Below are 21,173 nucleotides of genomic sequence, written 5' to 3'. Positions count from 1 at the left end.
CATCCTGAGAGATTGCTTGTGAAGAAAGCATAATTAACCCAGCCAATGATTTTCTAATAATTCCTTTTACACTGCTTCTTGATGATAATGCTACATCTGCCTCCTTTAATACCTCTGCCTGCACGTCTCCCAGCTCCCCCCCCCCTCATTTACCTCGTTGATAACTGGGCTTTGTTTATCTAAGAAAAAGCCTCTATTCTGTTATCTCTTCCCCCACCCTGTTGGCCTCCCATCTTCACTCTTCCCCCAGCTGTTCTCTGAGGCCCAAGGCTTTAATGAGTTAAAGGAATCAGGCCTCTAAGCACACACTTTTATCTGCTGGCATTCCTGCCCCTCCTGATAAAGTCACCCACGGATGAAGGGGAAGACTGAACTAGCTGGCTTGGATCTTCAAGGTGACAGAGATAACTATGCGGGTCCATCCCAGGGGATTCCCCATAAGCCCAGACATTTCATCATGCATCTTTTCCCTGTATCACAGTACCATGCCTGGACTGCTCCCCTTATAAATTGATATTCAGATCAGGCCATAGGAAAGACTTAACCCCCCTGCCACACAGTCCTTAAAATGAGGTACGAAATCACATTTAAATTCAGATAATGCACAGTTCCAGCTATATTAAAATAGTTTCTGGCATGCTTTGGCCAGTTAGGGCCTAAAAGTCCATCTCTTTACCAGACCCCATATAAATTGGAGGAAAAAAAAGACCTTTTAAATCATCTAGTACTCCCATCATGCGCTTGCATTTAAATATTCCCCACATTGTATTATCCGGAGCTTTATCCAGTGTCCTGAGCACAAAAAGAAATACAGGCCACAAGGCACAGTGTTGCTGGTTTGTTGGGGATGTTTGATTTCACCCACATAACCACATTTTAATAGTAATCCCAGACTCCCTTTTGTTGGGCACTGTGCGATTCCCAAAGAGCAGAGCTGCGTGCATGCATACATACAGCAGATTACTATTAAATGAATTTGTAACACTGAGGCCCCTTCATGCACAGTGCAGAGGGAATCATTAAGAGCTCATTTGATCTTTGTGTGAATGTCACAAGTGCTTCCGTAGGTCTACCACAGAATTAGCTGATAGGCACTGACTTGTTCCCCTTTGTTCCCAGCCTGGGATGGGATGGATGCATAAATCAGTAGGTACAAATTGGCAAGTTCCTTAGTCATGGGTTATTAATATTGTAATATGTTCCATTAATTCCGATGCCACCTCTGAACTCATGTCATTATCAGATGCAAGCTGACCTAACCACTCTTTTCTGGAGGACTGTATCAGACATGAAACATCTTCCAGGCTGTGAGTGGTTGGGAGAAAGCCTTGGAAAGGTCATGGTGGTGTATAATTTTTTTGCCTACAAAGGCTTATATTGTGAATTCTAACTCTAGACTGTGCCCTGTGGACAAATGCCTCTGAGCCTGATTTCAGGCCTCTCACTTACACTGGTGCTAATCAGGAGTAACTCCATGAAGCCAATGTTTTTTCACTGGTGTGAGAGCAGAATAAGCCGCCGTATGCCAATAAACCAGCACCTGCATATGTCATACACGTAAAGTGGGCACCATGTTGGGTGCTAAGCTGGTGCTGGGGCATCACTGCAGGTGCCAGAGACAGCAACAGGATTTTCACCAGAAGGTGCCAGAACACAGCCAGGTGCCTCGAGATGGCACTGGTGGTACCTGAGACCAGACTGATGGCATCACTGGGACACCCAAGACTCTTCTGGGAGTGTCACTGTGGTTGCCTGAGAATAGTGCCAGAGAGGTCTCTGAGGATGCCTGAGATAGCCCCGGGGTGCTACTGGAGGGTGCCCTAGAATATAAAGGTGTGATGTTAACATATTGTCATTCCTATAGATGTTTCACAATTTGTCACAGAAGGAGTTCAACAGTAATACATTATTTCTTATTGTAATTAATGCTGAATGCCACACAACTGTGTACACAGTGCTACAGATGTTCATTGGGGTCAACATAGAAGGCTGGTGAAAAGTTTTACATAAAAAAACAAAACTGTTTCAACAGAAAACTGAGCGTTTGACTAAACACTAAAATATTTTGATTTGGAAGTACTGCAGTAGGGCCCCATGGGAGTTGCAGTTCAGTTGCTTGCTTAATGTCCTTATTCTTCTCTGTGGGCTGGGCTCCCCAGCTGAACTACATTTCCCATGAAGCACCATGGGGAAGGCCATCTATGATAAACCATCTCCATTCTCTAACAGGGGAGACCATAGTGCACCAGGGGAGATATAGTCTGACCAGAGAGTGGGAACATGAGGAATACAATTCCAAAGATGCACTGTGACAGCATTTCCAAATCAAAATATTTCAGTTTTTGGTCAAAATGAAATTTTTTGGTTTTCAAATTTCTGCCAAAAAAACCCTGAAAATTTCTCATAGAAAAATAATTTCCAACCAGTTATACCAACATGTTTGTCTCTTCTGTCACCAAATTAAAGGAGGAGAAATGTCATCATGCAGGAGGAAATTAAGGTGTGAGCGTGGCCTTAAAGCATCCCAGTGCAAGAGAGCAGGGGACTTGCTGATATAGTAAGGGTCAGCTGGCCTGACCAGTTCACTGTACCCCAACTCACTAATGTCATAACATGTAAGATACCAATAGAAAGTTAATGACAACAATCATTAATATTATTGCATGGTATACGTATGGAGGACAAATGCAAAATTATGAACATATTGGGAATTATGTTACCATAGTGAGCCTTCCAAGCAGGCCTGAAGTTGCCCCACCCTAAACATAAGAATGTGGTTCCACCACCTTGAAGGTTCTTCCAAGGTACATTAAGAGACAATGGGAATCATTTACATAAAAGGTAAACAAAACCACCAAACCAACAAGGGGAGGAGGTAACCACTCAACATCACGTCAGGGGGAGGGGATTGCAGGAGCAGATAGATTTTGCTTTTTAACACACACCAGCAGGGGAAGAGACCAGCATGGAACTTCCTTCACCACCAGATTCCATGTCTGCTTCCTCACAGCTTGAATGAACTTTACTTTGGGAGGTAACCTTCAAAATAATCCATTTCAAAGGTTCATTTGGGCTATAAAAGAGAGGGCAAAGAACCCAAAGTTATCTTTACCTAAGAAGACAAAGGAACCGAGCATTCTGGTCTTTGTGGGAGATCCTGACCTATAGGGTGATTAGACATCTTGCTGAAAGGTAGGATTCTTACCACACTAATTTGAACTAAGACTTGTAGTTTTATTAAGTCTTAGTCTCTAGAAAGCAATTGTCTCTTTTATTTGCTTGTAACCAAATCAATATCCTTTGTATTTGAGCTCACTTAAAATCCCATCTATTTTTGTTAATAAGCTTGTTTTACTTTTAATCTAAACCAACCCAATGCTGTGTTTGAACTGAAGTGATTGTTAACTGCAGTCAGTGTGATAAGCTGTTGCATTTTGTCTCTTTAGACAAATCTTAATAACAAATCTTATTATTCCTCTGAATGAGCCAGGCAAGAGTTGGACATTGCTGAGCACACAGTTTTGGGAAAATCCAGGACTTTGGGGTGTTGGGGTCATCTTGTCAGATGTAACCAAAAAGATGATAGATACCAGAGTGTGGCCAGAGTGTAACAAGCAGGCTGCTGGCATCAGAGTAGCTGGTCCAGGGTGGCTTATCACACAGACTCAGTGCATGTGTGTACTCTGGCTAGGAGCACCCAGACAAGGGGACTACTGCAGCAGAGCATTTTATGCCACCCAGTGTTACAGGGCAGTCAGTGACACAAGCCATCACTGGTCTGGATTACACCCCAGAACAAGACAGAGGGACCTAGATGGCTGGTATGGAACATCCACAGCACTGGGGACTAGAGATCCTTAACTCTACTCCTGACTGCCACTGCCTCATTGTGTGGCTTTGGGCTAGCCATTCACCTCACTGTTTCAGTTTTCCCATGTGGAGGTGAGGCTAATACTACCTACCCACATGATTCACAAGACTGTTGTGAGGACTGAATGTCTGTGCAGTGTTTTGACATATAAACCAACGTACTCTGTCAGAACTAAGCATCACCGCTGCCATGAATTCTACCAAAGCTGGGATTATAAATTGCAGCCATGAATATATTCACAAAAGAACAGAGTCAGACCAGCACTTACAGAAAAGAGATGTTACAGAAGATACAAACCTTAGCAAAGTAAGTGGATAGGCCTGGATGGCCCATTTGCCCTTCTGTTACTGTGCAACTAAGTGCCACTTATTTATAGATGTATATATTATTACTGGAGGATGATGGGCTGACAGTGTCTGTTCTCCATGGGGGAAAGCAGCTTTTCTAATTTTAAACACATTTTTGAACAGCATTGGTCAGATTTCCTCTAGCTGTTCCAGTTAGGGCTGCTAAATAGATATGTGAGTCGGGTTTAGCATTTGTGGAGGGTTCCCCCCACACTTACACTTTTCACTTAACTCACTGAGTCATAAACTGAGCTAAGCTGAAGTTGTTTTATACAGTGAACAAAGGCAAAGAAATAAAAGAAATTAAATATCTTCCTCTCATAACTGAGTGTATGACTTCTTATTTACACAAAGAAACACTTTTCAAATCATTTTCAAATTCATCTTTGGAATGTAGTAAGTACTAATTTAGGCCCTGATCCAGAAGCATGTACTTAACATTTAGCACGTGAGCAGTCCCAATGAAGTCAATGGGATTACCCATGTGCTAAAAGTTAAGCAAGTCCACAAGTGCCTTGCTCAATAGGGGGCATATTCATTATTCTAAATTATCAAATGAACAGCTCATACAAATAAATTTCAGCCTAAGGATTGTTTGTGAACTGGTCACTCTAACTATTTGTTATTCATGGCGGTTGACTGATCACCTAAATTACAGTGTGCTGTTTCTGCTCCCTGATTAGAGTTCTCAAACTTTTGAAGCAGGGAAATAATAAATGATGACACAGGAGCAGAGAATAAAAGTTTGTGGATAAAAGCCCTTTGTTTGTATATGAAAATGGGTATTTGTATGAAGTCACCTTTCCCCAAATGTTTATACTAATAAAAGCATATTTGTGTATTTTCTACTAGTGAATAAAAAGAAGCACAAACATGGTTGGCACAAACAGCAGTTTGTACGATGAGTGAATGTTAGCAAACAGGCTTTGCAGTATTTGCCCAACTCTAAATAGAAGTTTGTTTGCAATTCCTTTTAAAGCATCAGAAAGGCAAAACCCAGTACTTGGTGATAAAACCATTTTCTGCTCTGAATGAAACAATCTCATTCTACTATGTAACAGCAAAAATCCAACATCAACACCATTTTGAAAGCACATCAAACATCCAGTGATAGTGACTAAACCCACAGAAGTCCAGCAGCAATGGTAAAGTAGATTAGGTAGATAATTTACTGCCCATTCTTGCCTTTCCAAAATTTCCTGGTAGTCTGTATTGGAGAAGTTTTTGTTTTTTTTAACCTTACTTCTCCTTTTCAGTGTTGGCTGTTATATTCAGCCCCAAAGACAGCTGTACTCAGTGATCGAAGAGAGGTCCTTTAACATATATTACCTGGAATGCAAATCCTAGCCCTACTGAAATCAATGGAAGTTTTGATATGGACTTCAATGGGGCCCAGGATTTCACACCAGGATTTTGACATGGTCTTAATTGCACCTCCCTTTCAAAACCTACAATTTTACAAACTCAAACAACTCAATATTGGGTGCACAATTATTTGAGAATGGAAATTAAGAGCTTTAGATGTATAATTCCCCCAGTTCCAGCAAATAAGGTACTAGGAGGCTTAAGGGTCCACTCTGATGGCCACTGAAGTCAATAGGAGTCTTTTTGTTGACTTTCAGGGGACTTTGGATTGGCCTCGGTAGTATTAAAACCGTGCACTTGGTCTATAGGTATAAAGAGGCTGCTTTTCAAAAATCTGGCCAACAGTCCGTAGGGGATTTTGAGATCCTGCAGGATGAAAGATGCTAGGACAATGTAAAGTTAAAAATAAAGTTGTTGGGCTCATGCTGTGTGGACAGCCTTCCAGACAGATCTCATGGAAGACTCACACAGCCCTTGAATATAATTGGTTGAATAATTCTTTGAGAACAAAGGCACTACAAACTGACAATTTGGACATCATTTCTGTTTCTACTCTACCTATCACTTCTGTATCTATAACCAGGAAACATAAAAAAAATAAATTGGAGGGTAGCGAGTGCAGTGGTCAGTGGGGTAAAGTAGCCAACATTATTTCTATGGCTATAGCTCATTATCTTCCCTCTGAGAGGATGCTTGCCTAGATTCTTTTCCTCTCCGTCCATCCACAGACGAGAAGAGCTTCAAAAATTAAATCCAATACCAAAAGGTAGTGAGGGAAATGTTTAATTGTCCTGACACTGCAGAAGTCGGATAAGCTCGTATTGATTTTTTGTAGCAAAGTCTCCTGAGTATGAGCATGTATACGTGTGCGTGTCTTACACTTACTCCATTTCTAATCTCCCATTGCATTGTGAGAGCCTGACATTTCCTCTGCAAAATGGCCAGTTAAAGAGGAATTTTTTCTCCCTCTTGTCCCTTTCTCTGGTAAGAGATAGATTTCATCCTGTCCAAAATGATTCCATTCAGAATGAGCAATTTATCTCTTAATCCAAACTCTTTCCTCACACCCTACACTCACCCTTTTCACTCCCATAAGAAAACAAAGGTCCTTGACACTGAATCATAGTGTTGGCCATTCACACATCCATCCATCCATCTTTCCACATCTGATCAGGACAGCCTTGACAAAGGATCAATCTGTAAAAGTATGGGTCAGTGGGTGGCTGAGCTCTGAATTCAAACTTTTATCACCATCATAAGGCACAGAAGCACATTGGGCTCTCACAGTAGCAACTCCAAATCTTTCAGTGCTTCCAAATTTGCAAAAATACAATCCCGGTTAATGCACAGTACAGGTACCAGGTACAAAAACTACACTAAACAAGATGTCAGGGTGGCCTGGGCCTAACACATTTGTGCTGCAGGCTTGAGTAATGAGGCTCATAGGACAGACAAGGCACAGCTCTTTATTAACTGTTCCCAGCCAACAGAAATTTCCATAATTTAGTGAAGCCCCATGTAACGGGGTGGGACTCACCACCATGGTGCCTCCTGCTGGTTGTTCTGGGAATTAGCTCAGTATTTCACAGGGCACTCTCCTCAGGTGGTGTGTTGCCACCGTCACTTCTGCTCCAGACTCACATTTGCCTCAGGGATTGCGGCATCCTCTTCAGGACACGGCCCTCTGGCCATGCCCCATTCCGTTCTCCCCCCTTCCGGGGGAATGGCAATCCTTTGTGCAGCCAGTAAACTCCATGGCCAACTGCAACCCAAGCTTCTAGTCACTTGCCTCAGTGGCAAACTGCAGCCCTTCACTTGTCATTCCCCTCCATGGCAAGTGGGGGCAAAGGGGAGGAGGGAGACCTAGGCCCACCCACTACTCCATGTCCGGACCCAGGGACCTTCTAGGCAGCAGCCATGCACTGTGTCTCCTTCAATTCCCACCATCCACTTCCTCCTAGCCCTAGCACCTTCTCTGCCCCTGTATCACGGCTTCAGTCTTTCAGCCAGTCAGGCGGAGCTCCCTCTTGCTCCCCTGACTCAGCGCAGTACTGCTCTGTCCAGGGTGCTGGCAGTTCCGTCAGCCCTTCAAGGACCCAGTCTCTTTTCCCTCGGCTCCCAAGAGAGAACTACCCCACTCTGTCCTGCAACTCTCTTTATATATGGGCCTGCTCTTCCCTGATTGGCTGCTCATTGCAGCCCTCTCTCTGATTGGCTGTCTGCTGCACAGCTTCCCCAGGGCTGCTTTTAACCCTTTCTCCACCAGTATGGGGCAGACACCCTGTCACACCCCACCATAACTCAACCTCTACCAATCCCATCTGTTGCCTAGTAGAAACAAGACAAAAATGATACTTTTATAGAGCAGGGCCCAAACAGCTTAGGGCTTTAATAGACTTTGACTCTTAAGAATGCCAAGAAATTAATTCAGATGGGTGAATGCATTTAGGCAGACAGGAGAGATCAGTGACACAGAAAAAGATGCAATGATAAACAGAGATGGGCAAGCAACAAGGTCTGTATTCATATCCTGATTATTTTTAGGCTACGGTTCAGGTCCAAGGTCAATAACGCATAGCATTTGCATTAAGGTTCTACTAAGGGAAACTATTATGAAACACCCCCCCCCCAACTGCCATGGACAGAGAAATCACAAGATATGCTATTTGTGTTAGATTCCTGACACAAATAAAGGAGAGTCAGAAAATAAGCCTACTCCAGTTGTGAAGATGACCTAGAATCAAAACTGGAGCAGGTTCATATTCACAGCTTTGACCCCCTGAAGGCCACTCCTCAGATTCAAAGGTTCCAGGCTCTGCTACTGGCCCATTTCTAGTTATAAGTAAAGCCCTGAATGAACTAATATGGATAAAATAAGAACTAAGGTGACCCTTTAGCCAGAGTTCAGACTGACTCCACAGCTGAGATTCACAAAAAGTTTAATTATCTTTTTCTTTTCCAGTATTTTGTAGTTTCTGCATTTCTATGTTCTGGCTGAGGCCAGAACAGAAGTGACAAAATAAAACAAGAAAAGGTGCTCTGGTAAGATTTACAGCCCATTTCTGGGACCCAAGAACTCCAGACAGTTTGGACTAGCATATAGAATTCTGGGTGTTTATCTGACCTGAGTCACCAAATCCACTGAGGTTTGCCCATTACTATAATTATAAGAGCATCAGTCTGTCCTCCGTGATGGAGAAACGTCCAGAACAGCCAACAAGGAGACATGCAGTCTTAAAAGAAAAAAACCCAGCCTCCCTGGAGATGTAATAGGCTTAGCAGCCCTGCTTGACACATGTCGGATAAAATAAAAAATAAATAAATAACAATGTTTATAAGAAGATTAGCTTGAACATGGTGAAATTTCTCTAGGGAACCTCCATGGCTGAAGCTCAATATGACAGCTCCCAGGGCCATTAAAATTCTCCCCCTTCCCAGTCTCCCCCTATCCCTTCCCCTCAAGCAGCTTTGATTTGGGAGATTGAAGACACATCTGCTGGGGACACTCCAATTTTCACCATGTGTAACCATGTCTGCTGTCCCCTTTCCTCTAGAGGACAGAGGTGAGGCGTTGGGAGTTAGCTCAGTGGAAGTAATGCGTTGTGACTATCCAATTTGTGACTGCGACCCCTCCAGGAAAAAAACATGTCTCTGAGAAGCAGATTATCCTCAGGCCTTTTACTACATTGTTCAAAAACAAATCCTTTTAAGCTTATGTATATATAACAAACACCCTCCAATCATTTATATAATAATTTAAATCTATATATAGATAGATAGATTTAAATTATTATATAAATATAAATATCTATATATCTAAATATTCACACATCCCTATTAGTTACACACATGTGTATTATATGTGGATACACAGAAAGCTGTGCTATGCTGTTTGTTGTACAGTGAAACTTTCCATAGGGTTGTGGAAACGGTGCTTATGCTCTTAGTATTGAATACCAATCCCGCAGGCAAAGCTCAAGTAAATGGGCTTGAGCAGGGAATACATAGTGGGGATGGAAAACTCTCCAACTGCCCAGCCACACAGACCTGATTCTGCACAGTGCTGAGCAGCCTGAACTCCCCTTTAATTTCAGGCCCCATATAACCATTACCACTACTGTATCTCAGGGTTTGTCACAATGGCCAGAGCCCCAGCACATGCTGTTCGTTCACTGCAGCCTCATAGATGATGTTGTTTTGCAGCATGCAAGGTTGCACAATGCCTGTGTGGCTTCTTCTCAGCCTCTGTACAGACCCATGGACTAGAACCGAGGTCTGTAGAGCTTGGCACGGCTGACATGCCCACAGAGCCACCTCCAGGGAGCACTGGTAAGAATAGGTACTGCAGGAAGTACTGCCCAAAGAACTGAGAATGACAGTATCCTGCAGCCCTCTGATTGGGCAAGTGCACTACTGAACTCTGGCTGGTGCCCCAAGAAGTTGCCTGGGCAAGTTGTCTGGGTAACTTCAGACACCACCTCATCTTCTGACCCCAGTCTGACTGACCCTAACTCTTGCCTCCTGACTCCAGCCTGGTACTATCCCTGATCTCCAACCCCAGCCTGACTCTGATTCTTGCTTGTTGAACCCAGGCTCTGACTGCTGCTCACTGACTACCATCCCTTATGTGTGTACCCCAGACCAGCTATGACTGCTAGTCCAGACTGCCTAAACTGGTCCCTTACAGCCTGTCCTCTCTCTGTCAGACAGTGAAAACATGTTCATTCCACTCCATTTTGCTCTCCCATTGGGAGAGGTGTGGCAAAGGGACACACAGTTGGGCAGCACATGAGACCTGATCAAAATCCCATGGAAGTCAGTAGAAGGCTCCCATGGACTTCAGTGGATTTAGGGCCAGACCCTTAATATTGTTCAGTACCTGATATAGCAAATGGAAAGTGATATAAGAACAGTGCACTTTCAAAAAAGTATGGGCCTTATGAGATGTAAATCATTTTTCATTTAAAGTGCCTCATTCAAGGGATGGTGGCAGGGGGGAAGGACTAGAATCAGATGGACTGGGGTCAGGAAGGTGTGAGGGAAAAAGAAAGAAGCAAAGACAATTAGCAGAAATTAGGGGCATCAATTTTTTTATAACTGGTTTATTCTAAATAATATACCTCTGAAATGCACATAGGCACATTATTATCTGGACGTTTCATATAGCTACCCATTTTAAAAACAGTGACTGAATTGTGATGCTGTAATTCCATCAAGTTGTTCTAGAGACTTGAACTTCTCCTCAGTCATTTACGATGCCACCAGAATCTCCTTGATGGAATTACCAGAGGCTTGCTCTAGATGTATTGACAACAGGTGGAGTTGGGATTCCCTGCCTCTTTGGTTCTCTGAAATGCACACCAAGGTCCTCTGCACTGACAGCAGTGGTACTCACAGAAAGTGCTGCAGCCGACGCCCAAAGCAACTTCCACTGTTTGCCTCTCCCATTCCTCATCATTGTTTCTTGCCTCTCCTCTTTTTCCTCGCTCTCTCCTTCATTTCCTATTTTTCTTCTTTCCGTGATCACTCTGGCCACATCTACAATGGAAAAATAGGCCACATTTAAAACCATTAAGCAGGTTGTTAGTCCTTGACCATGCCCGACTAACATGTTTTGAAACACCACTTGCCCTTGTCTAAACATTGTAAAGTCTTGCTTAAAATTGCGTCAGTTAAAATGGGCTAGCCAACACATTTTAAAACACAACCTATTTTCCTAACCAAGACATGGCCTCCAAGAGCTGCCGAAAGACCCATATTGTGGTCAGAGTCCCTCCAAACCCCCTTCAACTTTTAAAGATTTCTGCCCTATTTGCACGGGGTTAGTAAGTAGATTTTCTAATAACGTCCACATCCCAAAATCCACCATTAGCAATGGCACCAGTTTGCCCCCTTGTTGCTTTCTGGCAGTCTCTGAAGAGAGGACAGGCAGGAAGACTGAACTACTCTCCCTTTGTACCACGTGCCCACACACTTCTTCCTCCCTCCCCGCTATTCCCTGGTCTCCATGAAGAAAAAAAGAGGCCAAACTGTCTGCTGGCATAAATTGGCACAGTTCCTTTGAACGCAGTGGAACTGCACCAGCACTGCGAATTTAGCTATTGGTGTCAAACCCCTCTACTTCAGTACCACAAATGCGATCTTCACATGGCTTGTACTGTGCTTTGAAAACACCTCAGACTGGTCAGGCTGGTCTAATGTGGTATAGTTGTGAGGGAAATGACTGTCCTGCCATGTTTTATTAATAATCAAGCTTAGAAGTTATGTAACACTTTATTTACATTAACTAATCCTTACAGCATCCCCAGTGAAGTACCATTATCCCTTATTCACACATAGGAAAGCTGAGGCACAGAGAGAAGGTGAAGTGACTTGCCAAAGGCCAAAGAGGGAAGTGAGTGCGAGAGTCAAGATTAGAAAACAGGAGTTCCTGGCTCTGTGTGTTCTTAGACTGATAGACTATGCCCTACTTCACAGTAAAGAGACCCAGGGGAAAGACAGCTAGTGTGACGTCTAGGAAAGGCAAAAAAAAAAAAAGTAGCAAAAGATATTCTGCATCGTCCTCACCTGCAATAAAACTTCCTCAGCTCCATAGATTATGTCCTTTTTTTTTGCCTCTTTTGGGTTTGTCTCCTTCTCATGAGTTATGAGCTGCCTCTGCCTTGTCATCTTGCTTCTGTAGCATGGTAAGAATATTATTTATTTGGAAGGGGAGGGATTGTTAAAGTAGATGGATTGTGAGTGTCTACTTTAAATACAACATGCATAAAAAAATCTTCTTTTTTTCAGATCCACCATTGGATTTTGCATTAAATTCCTTATTTTTCATTCAAATTGAAGGGCTTTTCTTTTATTTCTTTACAAAAATAAGCATTAAAAGTTATGTGATGAATAACCTGCAAGCAGGTCCTCAAGGATCTGTAGAAAGGTCTGGCATAGAACACTGCGATTGAAATGAGGTTGAAAGAATAAGTCAGTAATGTGTGTGTAACTTAAAGAGGGAGGGCCATTCATTCCCATTATGAAGAACTACACTACCATTAATAATCATTTTAACAAGAGCTGACCTGATCCAACAGCTCTGTATTACCTTTCTGGGAGTGAATTCTTATTTAATGGAATACACTATGCATACAAATTCCCAATATTTATTATTGCTTCACCTGGCTTGAAATAGAAGCATTTATTCAGCCAAATTGTATTAAAGGAATATGCATACTGTATTTCCTTTGTTATAAAGCATTCACCTTACAAGGTGCTTCTGTAAAAGCCATGCGATGATCACTTTACATCTATGTTTTCCTGACCTGTAATAACCCAGGTTCAGAAAACAGGGACAGCCTGATTAGGAGATTATACTTTCCCACAAACGCTAGCTGGGTAATTTTTAACTCTTAGAAGCCGTTTTAGTTCTGGGTTGTTGAAGCTCTTTTTGAGAAGAGAGAGAGAGAGTGAGTGGAAAGGACTGAGTATACTCTCATAGGCAACAAGACTAAGCCTGGGCTTTGTATACATGACTGTTCTTGCTAAGACATCTTTTCATAACCCTGGATCTCTTGTAAAAAACTATGGAACAAAGATTCAGGGTCAAAACAATGGTCCAGCTAGCTCAATATCCTGTCTTCTGACAGTGGCCACAGCCAGATGCTTCAGAGGGAATGAACAGAAAAGGACAATTATCACATGATCTATCCCCGGTCTTCCAGTCCCAGCTTCTGGCAGTTGGAGAGTTAGGGACACCCAGAACATTGGGTTGTGTCCCTCACCATCTTTGCTAATTGCCATTAATGGACCTATTCTCCATGAACTTATCGAATTATTTTTTGAAACCAGTTATACTTTTGGACTACACAACATCCCCAGGCAATGAGTTCCACAGGTTGATGGTGCATTATGTGAAGAAGTACTTCCTTTTGTTTTTTTTTAAACCTGCTGCATATTAATTTCATTGGGTGACCCCTAGTTCATGTGTTATGAATAGGAGTAAATACTACTTCCTTATTCACTTGCTCCACATCATTCATGATTTTATAGATCTCTATCATATGCTCTCTTAGCCATCTCTTTTCTCAGATGAACAGTCCCAGTCTTTATAATCTCTCCTTATATAGAAGGTGTTCCATAGCCCTAAGCATTTTTGTTGCCTTCCTCTGTAGTTTTTCCAGTTCTAATATCTCTTTTTTGAGATGGAGTGACCAAAACTGCACACAGTATTCAAGGTGTGAGTGTACCATGAATGTATATAGTGGCATTATGATATTTTATGGTTTATTATCTATCCCTTTCCTAGTGGTTCCTAGCACTCTTTTAGCTTTTTTGACTACTGCTGCACACTGAACAGCTGTTTTCAGAGAACTATCCATAATGATTCCAAGATCTCTTTCCTGAGTGGTAATAGCTAATTTAGACCCATCATTTTGTATGTACAGTTAGGATTATGTTTCCAATGTGCATTGCTTTGCACTTATCAACATTGAATTTCATCTGTCATTTTCTTGCCCAGCCACACAGTTTTGTGAGATCCCTTTGTAACTCTTCACAGTCAGCTTTGGACTTAACTATCTTGAGAAATTTTATACCATCTGCAAACTTTGCCACCTCATTGTTTACCCCTTTTTCCTGATCATTTACGAATATGTTGAACAGCACTCATCTTAGTATAGATCCTTGAGGGACACCACTATTCATCTCTCTCCACTGTAAAAACTGACCATTCATTCTTACCTTTTGTTTCCTGTCTTTTAACCAGTTACTGATCCATGAGAGGATCTTCCCTGTTATCTCATAGTGCTTACTTGTCAAAGGCTTTCTGAAAATCCAAGTACATCCAAGTCCCCTGGATCACTCTTGTCCACATGTTTGTTGGCCCCCTCAAAGCATTGTAATAGATTGATGAGGCATGATTTCCCTTTACAAAAGCCATGTTGACGCTTTCTCAAAATATTGTGTCCATCTATGTGTCTGATAATTCTGTTCTTAATATTATATTATATGAAATATTATAGTTTCAACCAATTTGCCTGGAACTGAAGTTACGCTTATGGGTCTGTAATTCCCACAATTACCTCTGGAGTCTTTTTAAATATTGGTGTTACATTAACTATCATCCTGTCGTGGTATGGAGGCTGATTCTACCTACCACAGATAGTAGTTCTGCAATTTCATATTTGAGTTCCTCCAGAACTCCTGGGTGAATGCCATGTGGTCCTGGTGACTTATTACTATTTAATTTATCAATTTGTTCCAAAACCTCCTCTACTGACACCTCAATCTGGGACAGTTCCACAGATTTATCACCTAAAAAGAATGGCTTAGGTGTGGGAATCTCCCTCCCATCCTTGGCCATGAAGACTGAGGCAAAGAATTCATTTAGCGTCTCCACAACAGCCGTGTCTTTCCATGAATGCTTCTTTAGAACTCTTTAGATGGGAGAGCAGAAATGCAGAAAGTCCAGTGAACAAGACTTACCATGAGCCAATACCCAAGAAAAGCTGCAGTGCAGTCTGGAGACCTGATAAGCATTCCCTGTCATTAAAGGGCAGTTTGAAAACTGTTTCTTGTAAAGAAGTTAAAATGAGAGCTGGGACAAACCTAGTTGTTTTCGATTCTCATAACTCAGTCATGTTTTTGTAGTACAAGCAAAATTTCACCTGATTTTGAGTTAGCATCTATGGCCTGCCTATAGAACACATTACAAAGCTCCCAAATATTTTTAGGCAGGAAATATAAGGAAAGTTACTGCCCTTCCAACAATCAGCAGACACAGGAATGAGCTTAAAGGAAGGAATGGTTCAACTTACCTGTCCAGTACTTTTTCACTATTTTGTGCCCAGCATACTGAGCGTGACTGAGTTTCATTATGACAGGTTTCAGAGTAGCAGCCGTGTTAGTCTGGATTCGCAAAAAGAAAAGGAGTACGAGTGGCACCTTAGAGACTAACCAAAGTGAGCTGTAGCTCACAAAAGCTTATGCTCAAATAAATTGGTTAGTCTCTAAGGTGCCACTAGTACTCCTTTTCTTTTTGAGTTTCATTATAGTGCCTTCCAAGGGAAATGTGGAATGTTTTATCACTTGTTTAAGGTTTCAAAAGTCCTGAAAGACATTGGGCCTCATTCTCCACTGCCTTGCACCTTGTGTAGTAATGTAACCTATGAAAAGTGGGTGAAAAATGCTGCCAAAGCAGAATTATCCACTCATTTACACCAGTGGTAATGTTTTAAACCCACTTTGCATTTATCTTGCAGAAGAATAAATGACTATATAGGTGTAAAGAAGTGCAGAATCAGATCCTCTGAAATTATGTTTGTGGGGCTTGTCTAAAAGAAGTATAGAGATACGCAGTTCTGTAGCTTCTAATGAAGATCACTGCTTTTTAATTCAATCCATTTGCTTCCTGAGTCAGACATGGAACGCAAAAGGTACTTTTTCTCAGTGTATTTACAAAACAGATTACTGTTAGATCAAGATGATAGGAACGTTCTCCTGGGACTTGAAAATGTCTACATATTCTGCAAAAATATCAAGTTTTGCAATCTCACATTGGTCTAGAGATAATTGATGAATTCAAGATTTAAACATGCTTTCAGGCCCAATATAAATAGTGCCTGCATGTCCGCAACATAAAATTCGAACTCAAGTGTTGCATTTTTGTATCTGCTTCTAGCTTGTTGTATGCACCATAATAATTTAAACTCACCTTTATAGCCAAATAGTTACTTTAGTTGTTAGTGTGCTACAAGGCACTTGAGGTTAAAAATTTTGGTGTATTTTTCTCTTGGCAATGCCAACCTGGGCACCAGTGTCAAATTTTAATCTAACAAAATGAGAATCTGGGTCCGAGAGACATCAGTAAAAATAAATCTATGAAATACTTGGCTTGGGAATGATCTCTTGGTTTCTTGAGCATGGTTACCACTGACTGTATCAATGAAAACTCATAGTGGTCAGAAACATTGCCTCCTACATTAATATGAACTGCCTTTGCAAAGTGACTGCATTTCCTACATTTTGCATAGTGATGACAGTGGGGGATTACAGTGGACGAAAAGCTGGATGAGTCAGCAGCGTGCTCTTGTTGCCAAGAAGGCCAACAGCATATTGGGCTGCATTAGTAGAAGCATTGCCAGCAGATCGAGGGGAGGGATTATTCCCCTCAACTCGGCACTGGTGAGGCCACAGCTGGAGTAAATTCTGTCCAGTTTTGGTCCCCCCGCTACAGAAGGGATGTGGACAAATTGGAGCGAGTCCAGAGGAGGGCAACGAAAATTATTAGGGGGCTGGGGCACACAGGGCCAGATTAACCTTTTGCGGGCCCCAGCGCCAAACGTATTTGTGGGCCCCATGTGGTCATTGTGGGCTCCGAGTGTGAGCCTGGTATGGCAGTGCCATGGGTGCCATAGTATACCCGGTGCTGAATCTCAGAGGCATTCTTCATTTTGATCACACACCTCGACATGACCACATGCGTTGCCATACGCCGCTCCCTCAGCCCCCAGTTTTTCTCATTGAGCTGTACACCCATGTGGGTTTATCAGTGTTCACAGTGAGCAGAATTTCACAGTGATCAGGGAAACTCCCCACAGATTTATCTCCTTCCTCATTCAGACCTTCTATAGCCATGTCTCCAGTACCACCCTATGTCACCAGTCACCGTATGCGGTCCTGGTCTCAGCTCAAAGTTCCAAAGCCAGCAGATACCTGATCAGTTCTGACAAATCCCTCCCTCAGCACCCATCCTGCCATTTGAGCAAGCCACTTGCAAACACCATTTCCCCAAAGTGAGGACTTAGCTCTTAGGAATCTGAAGACGCCAGCCTTTCTTCCTCTGCTCCCTTCTACATGCTAGTCTACTACCTGATCACCACTACCTCTCCTCTTGTTTCCTTTCTACTTTGGACATGCTCCCCAACCAGCCTGGGCTGTTCTCCCGCTACAAGCCTGACCTGCTTCCTCTTTCCCTGCTCCCCTTGACATTCCTTTCCTACTGGTGACCTCTGTTCCTTGAGGTTAACTCCAGTTTCTTTATCTGCTCTAGCTTAATGGCCCCTAGTAGTCACAGAGCCACCTGCAGCTTCTCTGGCTATAGCCATGGGCCCAATTGCCAGAGGCCAGCCTTAGATAGCTGCAGCTACTAGTCAAGGAAGGGGTGGCAATTCCAAGGCTGAGCATACTTGAACCTTGCAACGGCAGCACTAGGGACTCTAAATCCTCACCGCTGGCCCTAGGCAGCTGCAGACTCTGCAGTTAGGCACTTCCCTCCTCTAGGCCATAGCTTTAAGTACCTGAGATGCCCATCACCTGCAGCAGAGGCCACCAATTCCCACATACCCCTCAGCTAGCACACAGTTGTGCAGAAAGTGCAGCCTGAATGATTTTGGGGTCTGGGGTGCCAGGAGGTTCCCATCCCTGAGCAGCAGCTCTGCAAAAAGCTTACATACCCCCCTCCACTGTGGGACCAGGACCCTGTGAAGACAGTGGAGTTACCCTGTAATATAACCAGATCTGTCCAAAGCCTCTTGAAGTGAGTGGGAGTCTTTTCATGGTCTTTAATGGGCTGCCTATAGAAGCAAAGTACCCCATTCTAGGCTCCAGGAGCAATGTGCAGTCTATGCTGCACTGGTTTACTATTGTAACAGGAAGGTCTTGCGTTACCTAGTGAACAAGCAACACCTCCTACAACACCTAACCTTTTCTGAGAGACTTCCCACCCAATTACTAAATGTAAACCTGCTTCACTTACCAGGGCTGAAAATATCAGGTTGTGTGGTCACAAAAGCAAGGCACTTCTGAATTCAGCAGGAATTTTGGACATGCGCAAAACACAGACGGAATTCGTTCCTGCATGGTTACAGAACTGCAGTCAAGTGGAACAATTTTCAGCTTGTGTGATTGGAGGATATCTTACAAGACTGTCCTACATAAAAGAAGAAAAGTTGAGGTGCCTTTATTATTCTTTTGTTCCACTCTTCGTTTCTATGGGGAATTTGCCAATGCAATATTACTGTCTTCCTTTTAAACAAACAAAACTAAAAAAAATGGTAATAGCTGTTGAAAATAGCAATTTCAGTCCTAGTTGCACTGGGAAGACCCCAGCATTTGTTACTCAATTTTATCCTACTTTTTCTACAGCAAATTACAGTGGATCAGTATATTTGATTTGGGAGAAATGAAATAACAGCTGCCCAAATTGAGCCTGAGCACTCCTGAATTTTGAGAGTATTCAAATCTGGAAGGTAGGTGCTAGATTCCCTTTCTGAATATTGGGTAAATCTGGAAAGGTAAAGTCAATTTCTGCTTCCATGGCTCAGAAGTGCAAATCCTCCTGAGTGCCTGGTACTGTACCTAAAGCTGCCCAAGTCCTCTAGTAGAGCCTCCCCTCCCTTACTTTTCATTTTAACTTCTCCTAGTGCGGTCCACATACCTCCCCTGCTAGGTTTCAGATAGAGAGGTGCACTGTCCATTCATTCCACCCAGTTCCTTCTTTGGGGGCTGCCAGGTGAGGTCACACCAGCATCCCTAATCCAGTCTGAGGAAGTCTTCTGAGGGTGCTATCTGGGCCAAAGCCTTCTAACTCCTTGGGCATACTTGTTCCCCACTCACAGTGCCACCCCCTTCTAGCAGCCAGCTCTCCATTCACAGCAAGCTGCAGCGCATGGGGTCTCAGCTTCCCCACTCCCTCTCCCTCCCCCTCCCTTTCCTGTTGATAGCAGCCAAGGGAATGCTGGAAATGTAGTTCCTTCCCTGCTCCAGGGCCGGCTCTCTAGGCAGGGAGCTGGCCAAGGAACTACAGCTCCCAGGGTTCTTTGGGTTCTCAGCTCCCAAGCTGGATCCCCGCTGCTCGGAGGCTCCGATTGTGCAGTGCTGTGAGAGGGGAGGAAACGAGTATTATGGGCTTGGGCTTCTGAGCTTGGGCCCAGCACCATGGTAAATCTGGTACTGGGGGCACATGACTTATGAGGAGAGGCTGAGGGAACTGGACTTGTTTAGTCTGCAGAAGAGAAGAGTGAGGGGCAATTTGATAGCAGCCTTCAACTACCTGAAGGGTGGTTACAAAGAGGATGGAGCTCGGCTGTTCTCAGTGGTGGCAGATGACTGAACAAGGAGCAATGGTCTCAAGTTGCAGTGAGGGAGGTCTAGATTGGATATTAGGAAACACTATTTCACTAGGAGGATGGTGAAGCACTGGAATGGGTTACCTAGGGAGTGGTGGAATCTCCATCCTCAGAGGTTTTTAAGGCTTGGCTTGACAAAGCCCTGGCTGGGATGATTTAGTGGGTGTTGATCCTGCTTTGAGCAGAGGATTGGATTAGATGACCTCCTGAGGTCTCTTCCAACCCTATGATTCTATGACAGTGATGGCTTTTTTCAGGGAAAATTCCAGCACTGTAAATTTTCCTCCACATCAATTGCATAATTACTGTGCCCTTGTGATATTGCCACTGTTTATCTGTGGGGTTTTTTGTCTAGCTCCCTGTGTTTTTTCGTTTTGTCTGGTTTTATCTTTCCTTTCCCAGCTGAATGAATATACATTTTTATCACCGTGCATTCTTGGGTGGCTGGACTTGGGTATGGACAGCATGGTGATGGCACCACTCTCATTATTTAATGGTGATTACCTTATTGTGGAAGAAAATCAAGCATCTTTTCAGATTCCGTTAGATCTGCCTATGGTCTTTAATACTGCTGCAGCATTGACCCAGCTGTGGACCCTGGCAGGGATTGACTGAGTTGTGTTATAAGGAACCAATGTGCCTGACTGAGGAAGCAGAGAGCAGTATTGGGTGACTGTGCATAAGAATCATGCTCTATTCTGTCGCCCCCCACCCCTTTTCAATATGAATGTGAGGTTCTTAGAGGGAAGGCTGATGTAATCTGAGCTGCATTGTTTTCAATATGTAAAGGGAATCCCGCTCTACATCTGTGTTACATCAGACCTATAACTGACCAGTTTACCCAGGGTCTGGCTGGGATCAGGGCTGAGATGAGGGCAAACAGACTGGAGACTCAACCTGGATAAGCAAGAGAATTGGTAGAGGTCAGGTTAGCTACTGCAACTGAGGGGGTGTGCCCACCTTTTGTTTGCAGCCTAAGGATTTTATTCATCTTTTGCTGCTTTTGGAGAGCTAGACAGCAGCAGCAGGCAGGAATGCTTTTTATTAGCGACATCTGGCTAGGAACTTGCAAATCGTTACAGCTCAGTACAGTAATCCATGACTTTGTCACCTCCACACATTCTACATTGTGCTATACTCTAAGATGGCCCAGAGACTGTGACTAGAGCAGACTCTGTTTGTTCACTGGTTTAGTGGCGATTCGTGCAATGGTCCCTGCTCTGCATTGACTTCCAGTTCATTTGTGGGTGCAATTTAAGTTGTTGGTTCTACCTTATAAAGCCCTAAATTGTTTAGGCCATGAGTGTCTCACTGACCTCCTCTGTCCCTGACACTCAAGCTACCAGTCCCCTGGTTTAATCAGGGCATGGTGGCTGGAGAGCAGGGCATTTTCATAATGGACCCTCCACTGTGGAAATGGCATTTCCCATTAGTGCCAAACTTTGTTGACCTTCAGATCATACAGAACACTCATCCTGT

At 43.3% G+C, this 21,173-nt stretch overlaps 1 long non-coding RNA gene across 1 annotated transcript in view; it reads right to left on the bottom strand.

Annotated features, from left to right (window-relative positions):
• LOC125639958 (uncharacterized) overlaps window positions 1-19,246 on the bottom strand; it is a 47,683-nt gene extending 28,437 nt beyond the window's left edge. The window contains exons 1-3 of the long non-coding RNA XR_007357660.2: window positions 19,004-19,246; window positions 18,323-18,496; window positions 10,979-11,121 (exon numbers count right to left, since the gene is read on the bottom strand). This is a non-coding gene — a long non-coding RNA (uncharacterized LOC125639958). The remainder of the gene's footprint in view (window positions 1-10,978; window positions 11,122-18,322; window positions 18,497-19,003) is intronic.
• Between the last annotated feature and the right edge of the window lie 1,927 nt (window positions 19,247-21,173).

This window comes from Caretta caretta, chromosome 7 (genome assembly GCF_965140235.1).
Source record: "Caretta caretta isolate rCarCar2 chromosome 7, rCarCar1.hap1, whole genome shotgun sequence".
Taxonomy (NCBI): Eukaryota; Metazoa; Chordata; order Testudines; family Cheloniidae; genus Caretta; species Caretta caretta.
This window is presented reverse-complemented; position numbering and strand designations above follow the sequence as displayed.